Below are 13,174 nucleotides of genomic sequence, written 5' to 3'. Positions count from 1 at the left end.
TTTTCCTGACCTGTGGATTATCACTGACAATGTTGAAATTCCAGTAGTTATCCTGGGGCATGCAGCCTATCCTTTGCCCCTCTGGCTCATTAGGGCTAGAAAGAGCACTTTAATGGTCGGTCACAGTAATGTGGTGTGATGGACTGTATTCTCTCTGGCCCTGGTATTTTGGGGGCTGCTAGGAATTAGTGTTGTGGTTGGTATACATTTGTGAATATCACACTGTCTTTTAATGAATTATGAATTAAAATTGAATTATACAGTGCCTGCTGTACATGTATAATTATTACACTGCGTTTGTCACTGAATCTATGAATTCTGTGTCCTGTACAATTACAAGTATTGGGTGCTTTGAGTAGTGCTAGGCATTCTGCAGCATGTGTTGTAAAGTAATAAATTTACTGTATACCAGGGATCTGCAACCTTTGGCACACGGCCCTCTAGGGGAAGCACCCTAGCGGGCTGGGCCGGTTTGTTTACCTGCCGCGTCCGCAGGTTCGGCCGATTGCGGCTCCCACTGGCCATGGTTCACCGTCCCAGGCCAATGGGGGCTGCGGGAAGCGGCACGGGCCAAGGGATGTGCTGGCTGCGGCTTCCCACAGCCCCTATTGGCCTGGAGCGGCAAACCATGGCCAGTGGGAGCCGCAATCGGCCGAACCTGCAGACGCGGCAGGTAAACAAACTGGCATGGCCCACCAGGGTGCTTGCCCTGGTGGGCCGCGTGCCAAAAGTTGCCGATCCCTGCTGTATACTAACAGAATGCAAAAATTATGTGCAATTAAGAAAAATACAATACAAACCTCTACAATAAATTAATGTACCAAAACTTCAACATTAGAAAAATACAAACATTCCTACAATTTCAGTCCATTTTGGCTACCCATCTACCAGTCCTGGCTCCCTCAGGTCAGTGTCTGTGAAGCTCTGCTTGTCCTTACTATCCCCAGTGTGGAATTGTTGGGATTGTTGTATGTTTGGATTTAATAAGTCCTGATGTCAAAGAACGAACTCAGCTGAAGTTTTATTTAATTAAGACAATTAAGCAATACTTAGTACAGTACTATACAGATGCAGAAAAGGAAACATATGAACCAAATGTGAGGCTGGAGAAGAGAGGCATCTTACATGAGTTCACTTCTGACTAAAACTCATCTCTTATATACTGTTCAAAATATACTCTTATTTTGAATCAATAAATCAATGATGTTTGTAACGAATTTGTCACTCCTAGGACCAACTGTGACTCCAATTAGCTTTTAATGCTTAGATATAAATCCATATGACAATGATTTGCTGATATATTGATTATAAAACAAACCTGCTATTGCACATGTTCTTTGTCTATTTAATCAATTAGTAAGTTTATCAATTACAGAGCATTTATGGACATCCCTTATCAATTACACCATGTTGTCCATTACAACTTACATCTATAACAACAAGCATCTCTTTATACTATGTATGTTCAGAGACAAGAGACGAAAATGAAATATTGACAATGGACTTTTTTTTCATGGCTTCTGGTTTACATAATTGATAAGCTAATGTCATCTGCTCAATCATCCACTAGTCTATCAATTATGAAAGAGATCTATAACCAAGTCATTATGACAGAGGTCATCTGTTAGAGTAATTTCTGATAAGATAAAAGCATCATTTGATAGATCATTATCTTATTAATCAGAGAAACACCTGCTACATATTAGTTACAAGTGGTTCCTTTCTGGACATCTGGACATTTCTCTAAGGGTCAAGAGTTTAGAGTAGAAAGGACACACAATCCATTATTTAATAATACACTAAGGTCCAGTTAAATGTCAGCTTATTGATAACACACTAGGTTCAGCTAAAGTTCAGAGTAAAAACATAGTGGAGAGTATAATACAGGCCTACTAGAACATAAACAGTTATTTACCCAGGGAAAAAAAAAACTCTTTAACATTAGAGTTTACCCAGAACCTTTGGGTAACACAGAAACAATGAAGGGCTGTCTACTCAAGAGAGTCTAATGTAAAAATATTTACTAACAGGATGAAGTTCCTGATACTATATGAAATGTGTGGTGTAGGCACCTGCTAAAATGGAATTCTCCTTTGACTGCAAAAGGGAGACAAAGCCCATGATTGTTGGACCTGTAGTTCAACAAGAGTCTGCAGCATTTGTGTTTGCTGTCAGAGAAGCTTCATTATATCCTGACTCATATCCCTCTCCTTTTCCTGCTGGGACTCCTGGGCCTGTCAGCAATTTCCTTCTCCATGCAGTCTGCCATCTTCACCCTCTAGGCCATCTGTTCATGGTGTGATGCAACACTGACTTGCAGGAGCTTGCTGAACATTTCCTCCCTAGTCTGCATCTTTCACCTCATGGTTCCACAGGTGTTGAAGGGGGACCCCTCAAAGCCGCAATGGCAGCAGCTACAGATAAAAGAGAGGTATATCATTGTGTTTAAAGTCACAATGGAAAATGGAAGATAAGTTTCAGAACTCCATTCCCTGATCCCATTTTAAATAAGACATGCTTATTGAAACTTTAGTTTTGGAGTTCCTCTCCACAACACCACTGTCCAGAACCAGACATGGTGAGTATGGCCCGCTGGAGTGAAAGGTGGGGACATAAGGAGGGAATTGCTCAGTTGCATCAAACAATAAAATTTCAGCTCCTACTTCCATGGTTATTAGTACAGGGAAACGGCACTGAGTACTGGAACCATTTTTCACAGGCAGGGGTGATTTTAGCTGATATCTCACTCCTGAGGGTAACAAAGGCACAGAGAACACAGCTGCTGCTGGCATTCCAAATCCACCTGGGCCTGTTTGTCACTAGCCTATTTGCTGCAACAGTGCCTGTCGAAGTCATTGCAAGAGTGGCATGGGAAAGTGTCATACCATGAAGGAAGAAATAAAGCTGCCATCCCTAGAAATCTTCTGGAGAGAATTTCAGAATACTTCCATGAACCTCTCATTGATAACTCTCAGGAGAATACAAGGGACATCCCTATATAAACAAGCTTCTCTGCATGCATCCCATCTAACCTTACCAGGAATGAAAAGCAGATAACAACTCTACTTCTGTACTGCTCCCTCTTCTTGTATGGGAAAAAACAAACAAACAAACAAACAAATAATGAAAAATCAATATCTGTGCCCTGGTAAGTTGGGAATGGGGTAGAAAAATTGTAAGGAAAAATGTATGTACACACTTACCTGAGATTTTTTCCCCTTCATCAGGCTTGTCCATGCTGAGCTGTTGGGACTGGCTAGACCACACTGGAGTATTGCAGCATTGTTGAACCCAATCTTCGTGTGTTTTCCCTACTTCTCTTCTTCACTGTTCATGGCAGGGTTCTGTGTCTTGGGCTCCTCTGAGGTATCCACAATGGTCTACGGAGTGCTGGTGATGTCTCCATCAAGTATGACATGCACCTTGTTGTAAAAGTGGCAAGTCTGTGGCTCAGCACCACATTGATTATTGTCCTCCCGGGCCTTGTGGTACATGTGCTACAGTTTTTTTGGCTTTCACGCGGTGCTGCTGCTGAGCCATGTTTTTCCCCAAAGCCTACATGCTTGTGCAATCTTTTGATAGATATCCACATTTCTACAAAAGGTCCGTAGTTGTGCCTGCACAGCTTTTTTTACCCACAGGCTCATGAGATCCAATGCCTCCTGTCTACTATAATCAGGAGTGCATCTAGTGCATAGAGCTGGTCTGGTAGTTGGGCAGTTGCACACAACAAGAGACAGATGATAGGTATGCTTACCAAGCTGGGAAATCAGGAAAAGTCATTTCAAAAATATGTAGGGGCTTTAAGGGTGTGTGTGTGTGTGTGTGTATGTATGTCTTTCTGTTTCTGTGAAACCCGAGCAGAAGACTGACCACAATTGTGACCACAGCAGTCATTGTTGGGCATTGCGGGAAAGTTGCTGGCGGTTGTTAGAGCTGACACAGGTTCTGCACTTGCACTGGACACTTGCACAATACCATGATTTTAAATCCAACTGTGACAGCTATTGGTGTGACAGATATTACAACTCCATGCCGTATCTTTGGGGAAACATATTGTATTAAGTGTATGTATCACTCAGTGCTCGGTGACTCATACTAATTAAAATAAGTAATATGTATCCAGTTTTGCAATATTTGGGGATGAAACACTCATTAAAATATAATGAAATACAGCAGTGTAAAGTGAGTGAAACAATTTACCAAGTTACTGAATTACCCTACCAGCTACATGCAAAAATTATAAGTTTCACATATGGCATTTTCCGTCACAATGAAAGGAAGAGCTGCTCCTTCTAGAATGGCTGATTCCAGGTGGCAAGTCCTAGCAGTCCAGCAGGCAGTAATGGGCTCATTAAAGCTCAGTTCTCCCCTCTAGTCTTCACAATGGATCCCTTGATATCTATTCTGCTCTTCTTAAATGCAAAAAACTATCAGTGATGTCACTGGGGTTTCTGCATATGTAAAAAAAGATCAGAATATATTTAAAGAGCTCTGCTGTTCATCTCAGAGAAGAGAATTTAACCAGAAAATGCTGAAGGAAGATTGGGAGCACATTCTACTTTCATCCAATGAATGGAACTCCCACTGATGTGAGAGAGAGATTGGGGATAAACAGCAGGGATGATATGTCCCTAATTTTGTGGGTAAAAATTTTATACTTGCTATCTCCAGTTAGATTTTATACTGCTGCCCATCACTAGTATCTGACATCTTGAATTCCTGCCTGCTCTATTGCTCCTAGAGGATACACAAGACCCTGTGTATGGGTTTTTGTTTAGTAGTTAGCACACTGGACTGTTTGTCTGGAGATGCAGGTTTTATTCTCATTTCTGCTGGTAATTCACCACATGCCTTTGAGCAAGTCATTTCACCTCTTTGTGCTTCACATGGGTGTTGTAAGACTTCATTTTTATTTACAAATTGGTTTGGGATGCTGAAATGAAAGCAGCTAAACATTGCACAAAAGGAGTTAGGTTCTTGTACTAATAATGGACTGTGTTTGGTACAGTACGCTACTCACAGTCTGCACTATTGATTATGTACTAGAGGAAGACAGATTCCCTAAACTTTGTAAAGATATTGTATCATTTTATTCTGTTTTATTAATATGTCAAATGTAATCTAGTAAAGGCTTTATACACATCCTAGCCAGATACCACATAAAATGAAACTCCATTTGCATTCAGAATCCTGGTTGAAAACACCTGCCTACCCCTTCAGAAAATCTCCACTATTTCACTGTGGGTACATCTACACTAGCAACTGTACATGTATCCATGCACATGGTTGTGCCATAACCCCTTATTGTCCACATCTAAACCCCAGAAGCATGTGTCAGAAGTCAAGTAGCAGGCGAGTAAGCTAGCAGGTCTGAGGGGTGTCGGTAAGTACATACCTTAGGCTATAGCACAGTCCCGTATCCATGCCAATTTGCAGTGTGGATGATGGTAAGGTGTGTGTATCAAGTCTCAAGCTTCAACAGTCCTCCATCCTCATTCCCACAATGTACTGAACGCCTTTCTTCCTGACTCTTACCAAATCTATAAAGGTCCCTGTCCCCACGTTTTCACCACACCAGAACAGCTTTCTGCAGTGCTTTTTTGATCAATACAGGCAAACATGGATCCTGCTCCAAGAGCCACCCAGGTGCTGATCAATGTGTGGTCAGAGTACACAATCCTCCACAATTTCCCCTGGAGTGGCAGGAGAATTCACCTCTAGTGGGAAATTTCACTGAGGCTGGACCAGGTGGGCACTGAGCAGAATCTGGCCCAGTGCTGGGAACACATAAAGCACTTGAGGCTTCTGTACAGGAGGGTAAAAAACTCGAACAGTCACTCTGGGAGGGCTTCTTGTACATGATCTTTCTATGACAATCTGGACTGGATGCTGTCATTGGCTCCCAGATCACAATCCCCTCCTAAACCCTGCCAGCCTCATTGTACAACAGGATACTGATGATGGTCAGGGTAGGGATGCAGTAGAGACTACGGACGATGCCCCAGAAGACCTGGAGGATGAGGAGCATGTGATTTTTCACCTCTACCAAGCACATCCAGTCGAGGAAGCCCACGCTGACGAACCCAAGGAGGACGCTGATCTGTGACAGGAACCAGATCCCCAGGTTGGCAAGTTTCAGTGGACCTCCAGCCTCTCTGAAAATATCCCCTCTTGCTGTGTTGCTATGTTCCTGATTTTATGCCCAGCCCCCACTCTGATCCACCCCAAAATGGTCCCCGAGCAAGACACAGCTATAAATCAATGATGAATCACTATTATGCATTTGACTAAAGCTACATCTTAAAAACAAATTATTACGGAAAAATGATTGAGCTCCTGTGACCATGCATTTCTTGGCCATCATTTTTTTGTTTGTTTGTTTGTTTTTTGCTCATCTCTGGACTTTCTCCTATTTGTCCATATTTTTCCTGAAATGTGGCACCCAGAACTGGAAAGAATATTCCAGTTGAGGCCTAATCAGCGTGGAGTAGAGTGGAAGAATTACTTCTCATGTCTTGCTTACAGCACTCTTCCTAATACATCCCAGAATAATGTTTGATTTTTTTTTCAACAGTGTTACACTGTTAACTCATATTTAGCTTGTGATCCACTATGACCCCCAGATCCCTTTCTGCAGTACTCCTTCCTAGGCAGTCATTTCCCATTTTGTATGTGTACAACTGATTGTTGCTTCCTATGTGGTTTATTTTGCATTTGTCCTTATTGAATTTCATCCTATTTACTTCAGACCATTTCTCCAGTTTGTCCAGATCATTTTGAATTTTAATCCTATCCTCCAAAGCACTTGCAACCCCTCCTAGCTTGGTATCATCCGCAAACTTTATAAGTGTACTCTCTATGCCATTGTCTAAATCATTGATTAAGATATTGAACATAACTGGACCCAGAACCAATCCCTGCAGGACCCCACTCATTATCCCCTTCCAGAATGACTGTGAACCACTGATAACTACTCTCTGGGAATGGTTTTCTAACCAGTTATGCACCCACTTTATAGCAGCTTCATCTAGTTTACATTTCCCTAGTTTATTTATTAGAAAGTCATGCAAGACAGTATCAAAAGCCTTACTGAAGTCAAGCTATACCACCGCCTACCCCTTCCCCACATCCACAAGGCTTGTTACCCTGCACAAGTAAGCTGTCCAGTTGGTTTGACATGATTTTTTGTTGACAAATCCATTGTGTTACTTATTACCTTATTATCTTCTAGGTGTTTGCAAATTGATTGCTTAATTATTTGCTCCATTATCTTTCCAGGTACTGAAATTAAAATGATTGGTCTCTAATTCTCCGGGTTCTCCATATTTTCCTTTTCATAGATTGGTACTATATTTGCCCTTTTCCATTCATCTGGAATCTATCCCGTCTTCCATGACTTTTCGAAGATAATCGTTAATGCAGGGATCGGCAACCTTTGGCACGCGGCCTGCCACGGTAAGCAGCCTGGCAGGCTGGGCTTGTTTGTTTTCCTGCTGCGTCTGCAAGTTCAGCCGATAGCGGCTCCCACTGGCCGCAGTTCGCCACTCCAGGCCCGTGCCGCTTCCCGCAGCCCCCATTGGCCTGAGACGGCGAACCGCGGCCAGTGGGAGCCGCGATCAGCCGAACCTGTGGATGCGGCAGGTAAACAAACCAGCCCGGCCTGCCAGGGTGCTTACCCTGGTGGGCCGTGTGCCAAAGGTTGCCGATCCCTGCGCTAATGGCTCAGATACCTCTTCAGTCACCTCCTTGAGTATTTTAAGATGTATTTCATCAGGTCTTGGTGGCTTGAAGACATCTACATAGTTTTTAAATTCTTCTTTCCCTATTTTAGCCTCTGATCCTACCTCATTTTCACTGGCATTCACCATGTTAGACATTGAATCATCACTAACGTCTTTGGTGAAAAACGAAACAAAAAAGTCATTTAACACTTCTGCCATTTCCCAGTTGTGTGGCCTCTCCCTTCACTGAGCCATGCTACACCAGCTGGGGAAAACAGTGCGAACCTGCTTGGTCCCTCTTCATAGCTGACCAAACCCCTCCATTCAGCAATATGTAGAGGAGTGACCATTAGTAGAAATATCTTTCTGGCATAGATGGCTGGATCTCCTCCATGGGACTGAAAAGCCATCTCTCATTCTGGTACCTTAAAAATTGCAATATTCTCCAAATGCTGGCTACCCTTTGAAGAAGAAATGGTGAGTGGTAACAGAGCCCTTGGAAAGAACTGCAACCCACCCCACCCCTTGAGGCACTATGAACATTTTAAATTTGCAAAAAAAATTCTAGTTCATTTATCTTACCATTAGTAGCCTCTGTGTCTTCCTAATGGGCATCAAAAGGTGTCTGAGAACCAACTATAATCTAATCACATTCCTGGAATGCTAAAAAATATCAAAATTTTGATATTCGATCTTCTGGCAATGCCCCTACTTATACAGCCCAAAATGCCGTTAGCCTTCTTGGCAACAAGGGCACACTGTTGACTCATATCCAGTTTCTCATCCACTGTAACCCCTAGGTCTTTTTCTACAGAACTGCTGCCTAGCCATTCGGTCCCTAGTTTGTAGCAGTGAATGGGATTCTTCCATCCTAAGTGCAGTACTCTGCATTTGTCCTTGTTGAACCTCATCAGATTTCTTTTGGTCCAATCCTCTAATTTGTCTAGGTCCCTCTGTATCCTATCCCTACCCTCCAGAGTATCTACCACTCCTCCCAGTTTAGTGTCATCTGTAAACTTGCTGAGGGTGCAATCCACACCATCCTCCAGATCATTAATGAAGATATTGAACAAAACCGGCCCCAGGACCGACCCTTGTGGCACTCCGCTTGATACCAGCTGCCAAGTAGACATGGAGCCATTGATCCCTACCTGTTCAGCCCGACGATCTAGCCAGCTTTCTATCCACTTTATAGTCCATTCATCCAGCCCATACTTCTTTAACTTGCTGGCAAGAATACTGTGGAAGACCGTATCAAAACAATGAGCCTGCAGGAGTCCCTGAACTCCACCAAGTGCCTTTCCCCCAAACAGCACTCAGGAGATGTCCCGAAGATCAATTTCCCCTCACCCCGCATCATCCCTCCCTTTTCATAGGGAGTACAAAGAGACGGGTGCAGAGAAAGTAACATTTGGCCAGAGTCCACAGATTCAGTCCTGTTATGTTTTGAATATTGATGTTTTCATTTTGTTTAAAATATTTGAATTATACATATACTATAGTACTTTTAATAAATGTTTACATTTTCTTGACTTTTGTGTGGACCCTCCTTCCTAAGTACAGTATGATAGCCATAAGATGTTTTTAGATTGGGGATTAGGCCTCACGATTCTCAGCACAATTGGAATGGTGTAACGGTTTGGTGCCATCATACTGCAAACACTTTTCTATCTGTCCCACCCCACCCCAGGTTCCGAAATATCCAAAGTCCCAAGGGTACACAGGAGGGATGGGGAAAGTGAAGTTAATGTTATGTGCTTGCAGAAAGCACTATTAGTTTTAAATTAAACTAGTTTCAGAACACAGGAAATGGGAAGGTAAACTTATGCTTTAGTTCATATGCAGAAAATTCCAGTAACTGTACAGGGAAAGACAGCATTGGCCACTAGCCTGGGATAAAATGGTTTTGTCTCCCTCCCCTCACCCTACTGACCAGTTTCAATCTTAGCAGGGATTTGTGTTTCATAAAAGCCATTAAGTGCAGTTAGCATAACTGACAAAGAATGGTTTAAAAACAAAAAGAATGAGTGGACCCACTATCCCACAAAGCAAAGGTTGACAAGGTCATTAAGAGAGACTGAGAGCTCCTGATAACAGAGTTTGGTCAACAAATGTGAACAGTGAAGAGAAAAGCACTGCACAATGACCTCCTCACAACTCTCCCCTACCTTCCACAGAACAAACCCAGTGGAGGTGCCATATTATAATTGCCTTTAGCATGTACATTGTCACATGAATTAATGGTGAATGACCTTTGGCTACATGGGAACAAAATGCTCACGGAGGTATGTAATATGTGCCAAAGTTCTCTCATGTGCTGTTCCAGCAGCTGAACTGGATGTGAAGGTGCCATAGAATCATAGGCTTAGAAAGGACCACAAGGTTCAGGATTTGTTGTGTCTAAACCATCCAAGACAGAGGGCTATCCAGCCTCCTTTTGAAAACCTCCAGTGAAGATGCTTCCACAGCCTCCTAGGCAGTCTATTCCACTGTCCTACAGTTCTTGTCATTAGGAAGCTTTTCCTGAGATTCAATATAAATCTGCTATGCTATAGTTTAAACCCATTACCTCTTGTCTTGTCCTCTGTGGCAAATGAAAACAACTTTTCTCCATCTTTTTTATGGCAGCCTTTAAAGCAGGGGTCGGCAACCAGCGGCACGCATGCCAAAGACGGCACGCGAGCCAATTTTTGATGGCACGCTGCTGCCTGCCAGGGTCCTGGCCCCACTCAGCCCCCCCACCCACTGATTTCTCCTGCAGGGGCAGGAGGCAGAAGCTTGGTCCTGCCGGCAGGAGAGCCACAGCGTGCTCGCTGCTCCAGGGAGGAAGCAGAGAAGAGGTGGGGACAGGGCCGTGGAGAAAGGGGTGGGGACGGGGCATATCCCCTCCAGCCCCCTGCCGTGAGCACCCCCACGAGCCAAGCACTCTGGCCCGCTGCCCTGACCCCTGAACCCCCTCCTACACCCAGCACTCTGCCCTGACCTATGAACCCTCCCACACACACCCAGCCCTCTGCCCTGACCCCAGCACCCCCTCACACACCTCCAGCCCCCGTTCTTACTCCTGCAGCCCCACACATACCCAGCCCCCCCACACCGCATTCCCTGACTCTTGCACCCCCCACATCCCCACCCCCATCCTGAGCACCAAATGGGAGCTCCTGCACCCCCCTACACATTCCCACCTGCACCCCCGGTCTGGGGTCCCGGCTGCTGGCCCCTTGCCAGCCGGGGTCCCACAGGTCCCGCTCAGCCCGCTGCCGAACTAGGTGAATGGAACCCCAGGCCAGCAGCAGGCTGAGTGGGCCGGCAGCGTAAGATCAGCATTTTAATTTAATTTTAAATTAAGCTTCTTAAACATTTTGAAAACCTTGTTTACTTTACATACAACAATAGTTTACTTATATAATATAGACTTATAGAGATAGACCTTCTGAAAAAAGTTAAAATGTATTACCGGCACGCAAAACCATAAGTTAAAGTGAATAAGTGAAGACTTGGCACACCACTTCTGAAAGGTTGCCGACCCCTGCTTTAAAGTATCTGAAGACCATCATATGCCCCCTTAATCTCCTCTTTCCACACTAAACATATCCAGTTCCTTATGCCTTTGCTCATAGGGGTTGCATTTCATCCCTTTGACCATCTTTGTCACTCACCTCTGCAGTCTTTCCAGTTTCTCTACATCCTTTCTATATATTGTTGTCTAAAACTGGACACAGCACTCCATCTGAGGCCTAACCAGCGCCAAGTAAAGCGGTACTATCACCACTCATGACCTGCATGCTATGCCTCAGTTAATTCAACCTAAAATTGCATTTGCTTTTTTTGCAACAGCATCACATTACTGACTCATGTTGAGGGTGTGATCCTTCCCAGCAGTGCTTCTACCAAGACATTTTTTTCACATTGTGTTTTTGCGCATTTTGTTTTTCTTCCCTAAGTGTAGCACTTTACATTTGTCTTTGTTGAATTTCATTTTGTTGTCTATAGCCCAATTCTCCAATTTATCAAAATTCCTCTGAATGTTAGCTCTATCCTCCAAAGTATTGGGAACACCTCCTAGCTTTGTGTCATCTGCTAACTTGATCAGTATATTCTCTATATCCATGTCATTAATAAAGATGTTAAACAACCCAGAACAGATCCCTGTGCAACCCCACTTGTGACCTCCCCTAATCCAATATCATTCCATTAATAGTTACTCTTTGTTTGCAGTTGTTTAACCAATCATGTGTCCATTTAATGGTAGTTCTGTTGAGACTACATTTCTCCAACTTACTTATCAGAATGTCATGTGGGACTGTGTCAAAAGCCTTGCTGAAGTTCAGGTATATTATGTCCACCACAGTCCCCCATCCACCAAATCAGTTATCCTGTCAAAGAAGGAAATCAAGCTGGTTTGGCATGATTTGTTTTTGGTAAATCCATGCTGACTACTAGTGATTACCCCTTTGTCCTCCAAGTATTTGCAAATTGAATGTTTTACACATTGCTCTAGTAGCTTCCCAGGTATCAAAGTCAGCTGACTGGTCTATAATTACACAGCTCCTCCTTTTCCAACTTTTTAAAGATGGGCACTATGTTAGCCCTTCTCCAGTCTTCTGGGACCTCTACTGTCATCCATGAGTTTGTAAATATTACTGCCAGAGGCTCCAAGATTTCTTCAGCTGATTCCTTCAGTACCCTTGGATGAATAGCATCCAGCCCTGCTGATTCGAATGCATTCAAACTGGTCAGAAGATAAGTATTTATTCTGATTTGCATTCCTTCCCCTTTGCTGTCTATGGTAACTTCACTAGTCATCTGGTCACACGTGAGAAGACTGAAACAAAGTATCACTGAGCAGCTTTGCCTTCCTATCATCTTCTGTTACCAGCTCACTTTCTCAGTAGCAGACCCATACCATCCCTGATCTTTCTTTTTTGTGTGACATATTTGAAGAACCCCTTCTTGTCGTCTCTAACATTTCTTGCCAGCTGTAACTCATTCATTGCCTTGGCTTTCCTGATTTTCGCTCTACATGCTTGTGCTATTCCCGTGTTTATTTCCTTGGTGATATGCCCCTCTTTCTATTGTGGAGCGGACCACAGGGACATGGTGGCCGCCACTTCCCACAGCTCCCATTGGCCGGAAATGGCGAACCGCGGCCACTGGAAGGTGCAGGCAACCATGCCTGCAGATGGTCAATGTAAACAAACTGTCTTGCGGCCCGCCTGCAGATTACTTGGATGGGCCGCATGTGGCCCACGGGCCGCAGGTTGCCTACCACTGTTCTAGTATTACATCTTTTAAGAACTGCTAGCCTTGGCTGCCATCCTCTGCCTCCCTGCTGTACTAATATGTGTGCACAGATGGCATTCCTGGTTTCCCCTGCCAGCTGGGAACCAGAACCAGTGTGCATGTGGGTGGGATCCAACTGTAAACCAGACTTGTCCTGAGCCCACTAT

The sequence above is a fragment of the Emys orbicularis genome, chromosome 1 (assembly GCF_028017835.1).
Source record: "Emys orbicularis isolate rEmyOrb1 chromosome 1, rEmyOrb1.hap1, whole genome shotgun sequence".
NCBI lineage: Eukaryota > Metazoa > Chordata > Testudines > Emydidae > Emys > Emys orbicularis.
Note: the sequence above shows the minus strand (reverse complement) of the source record.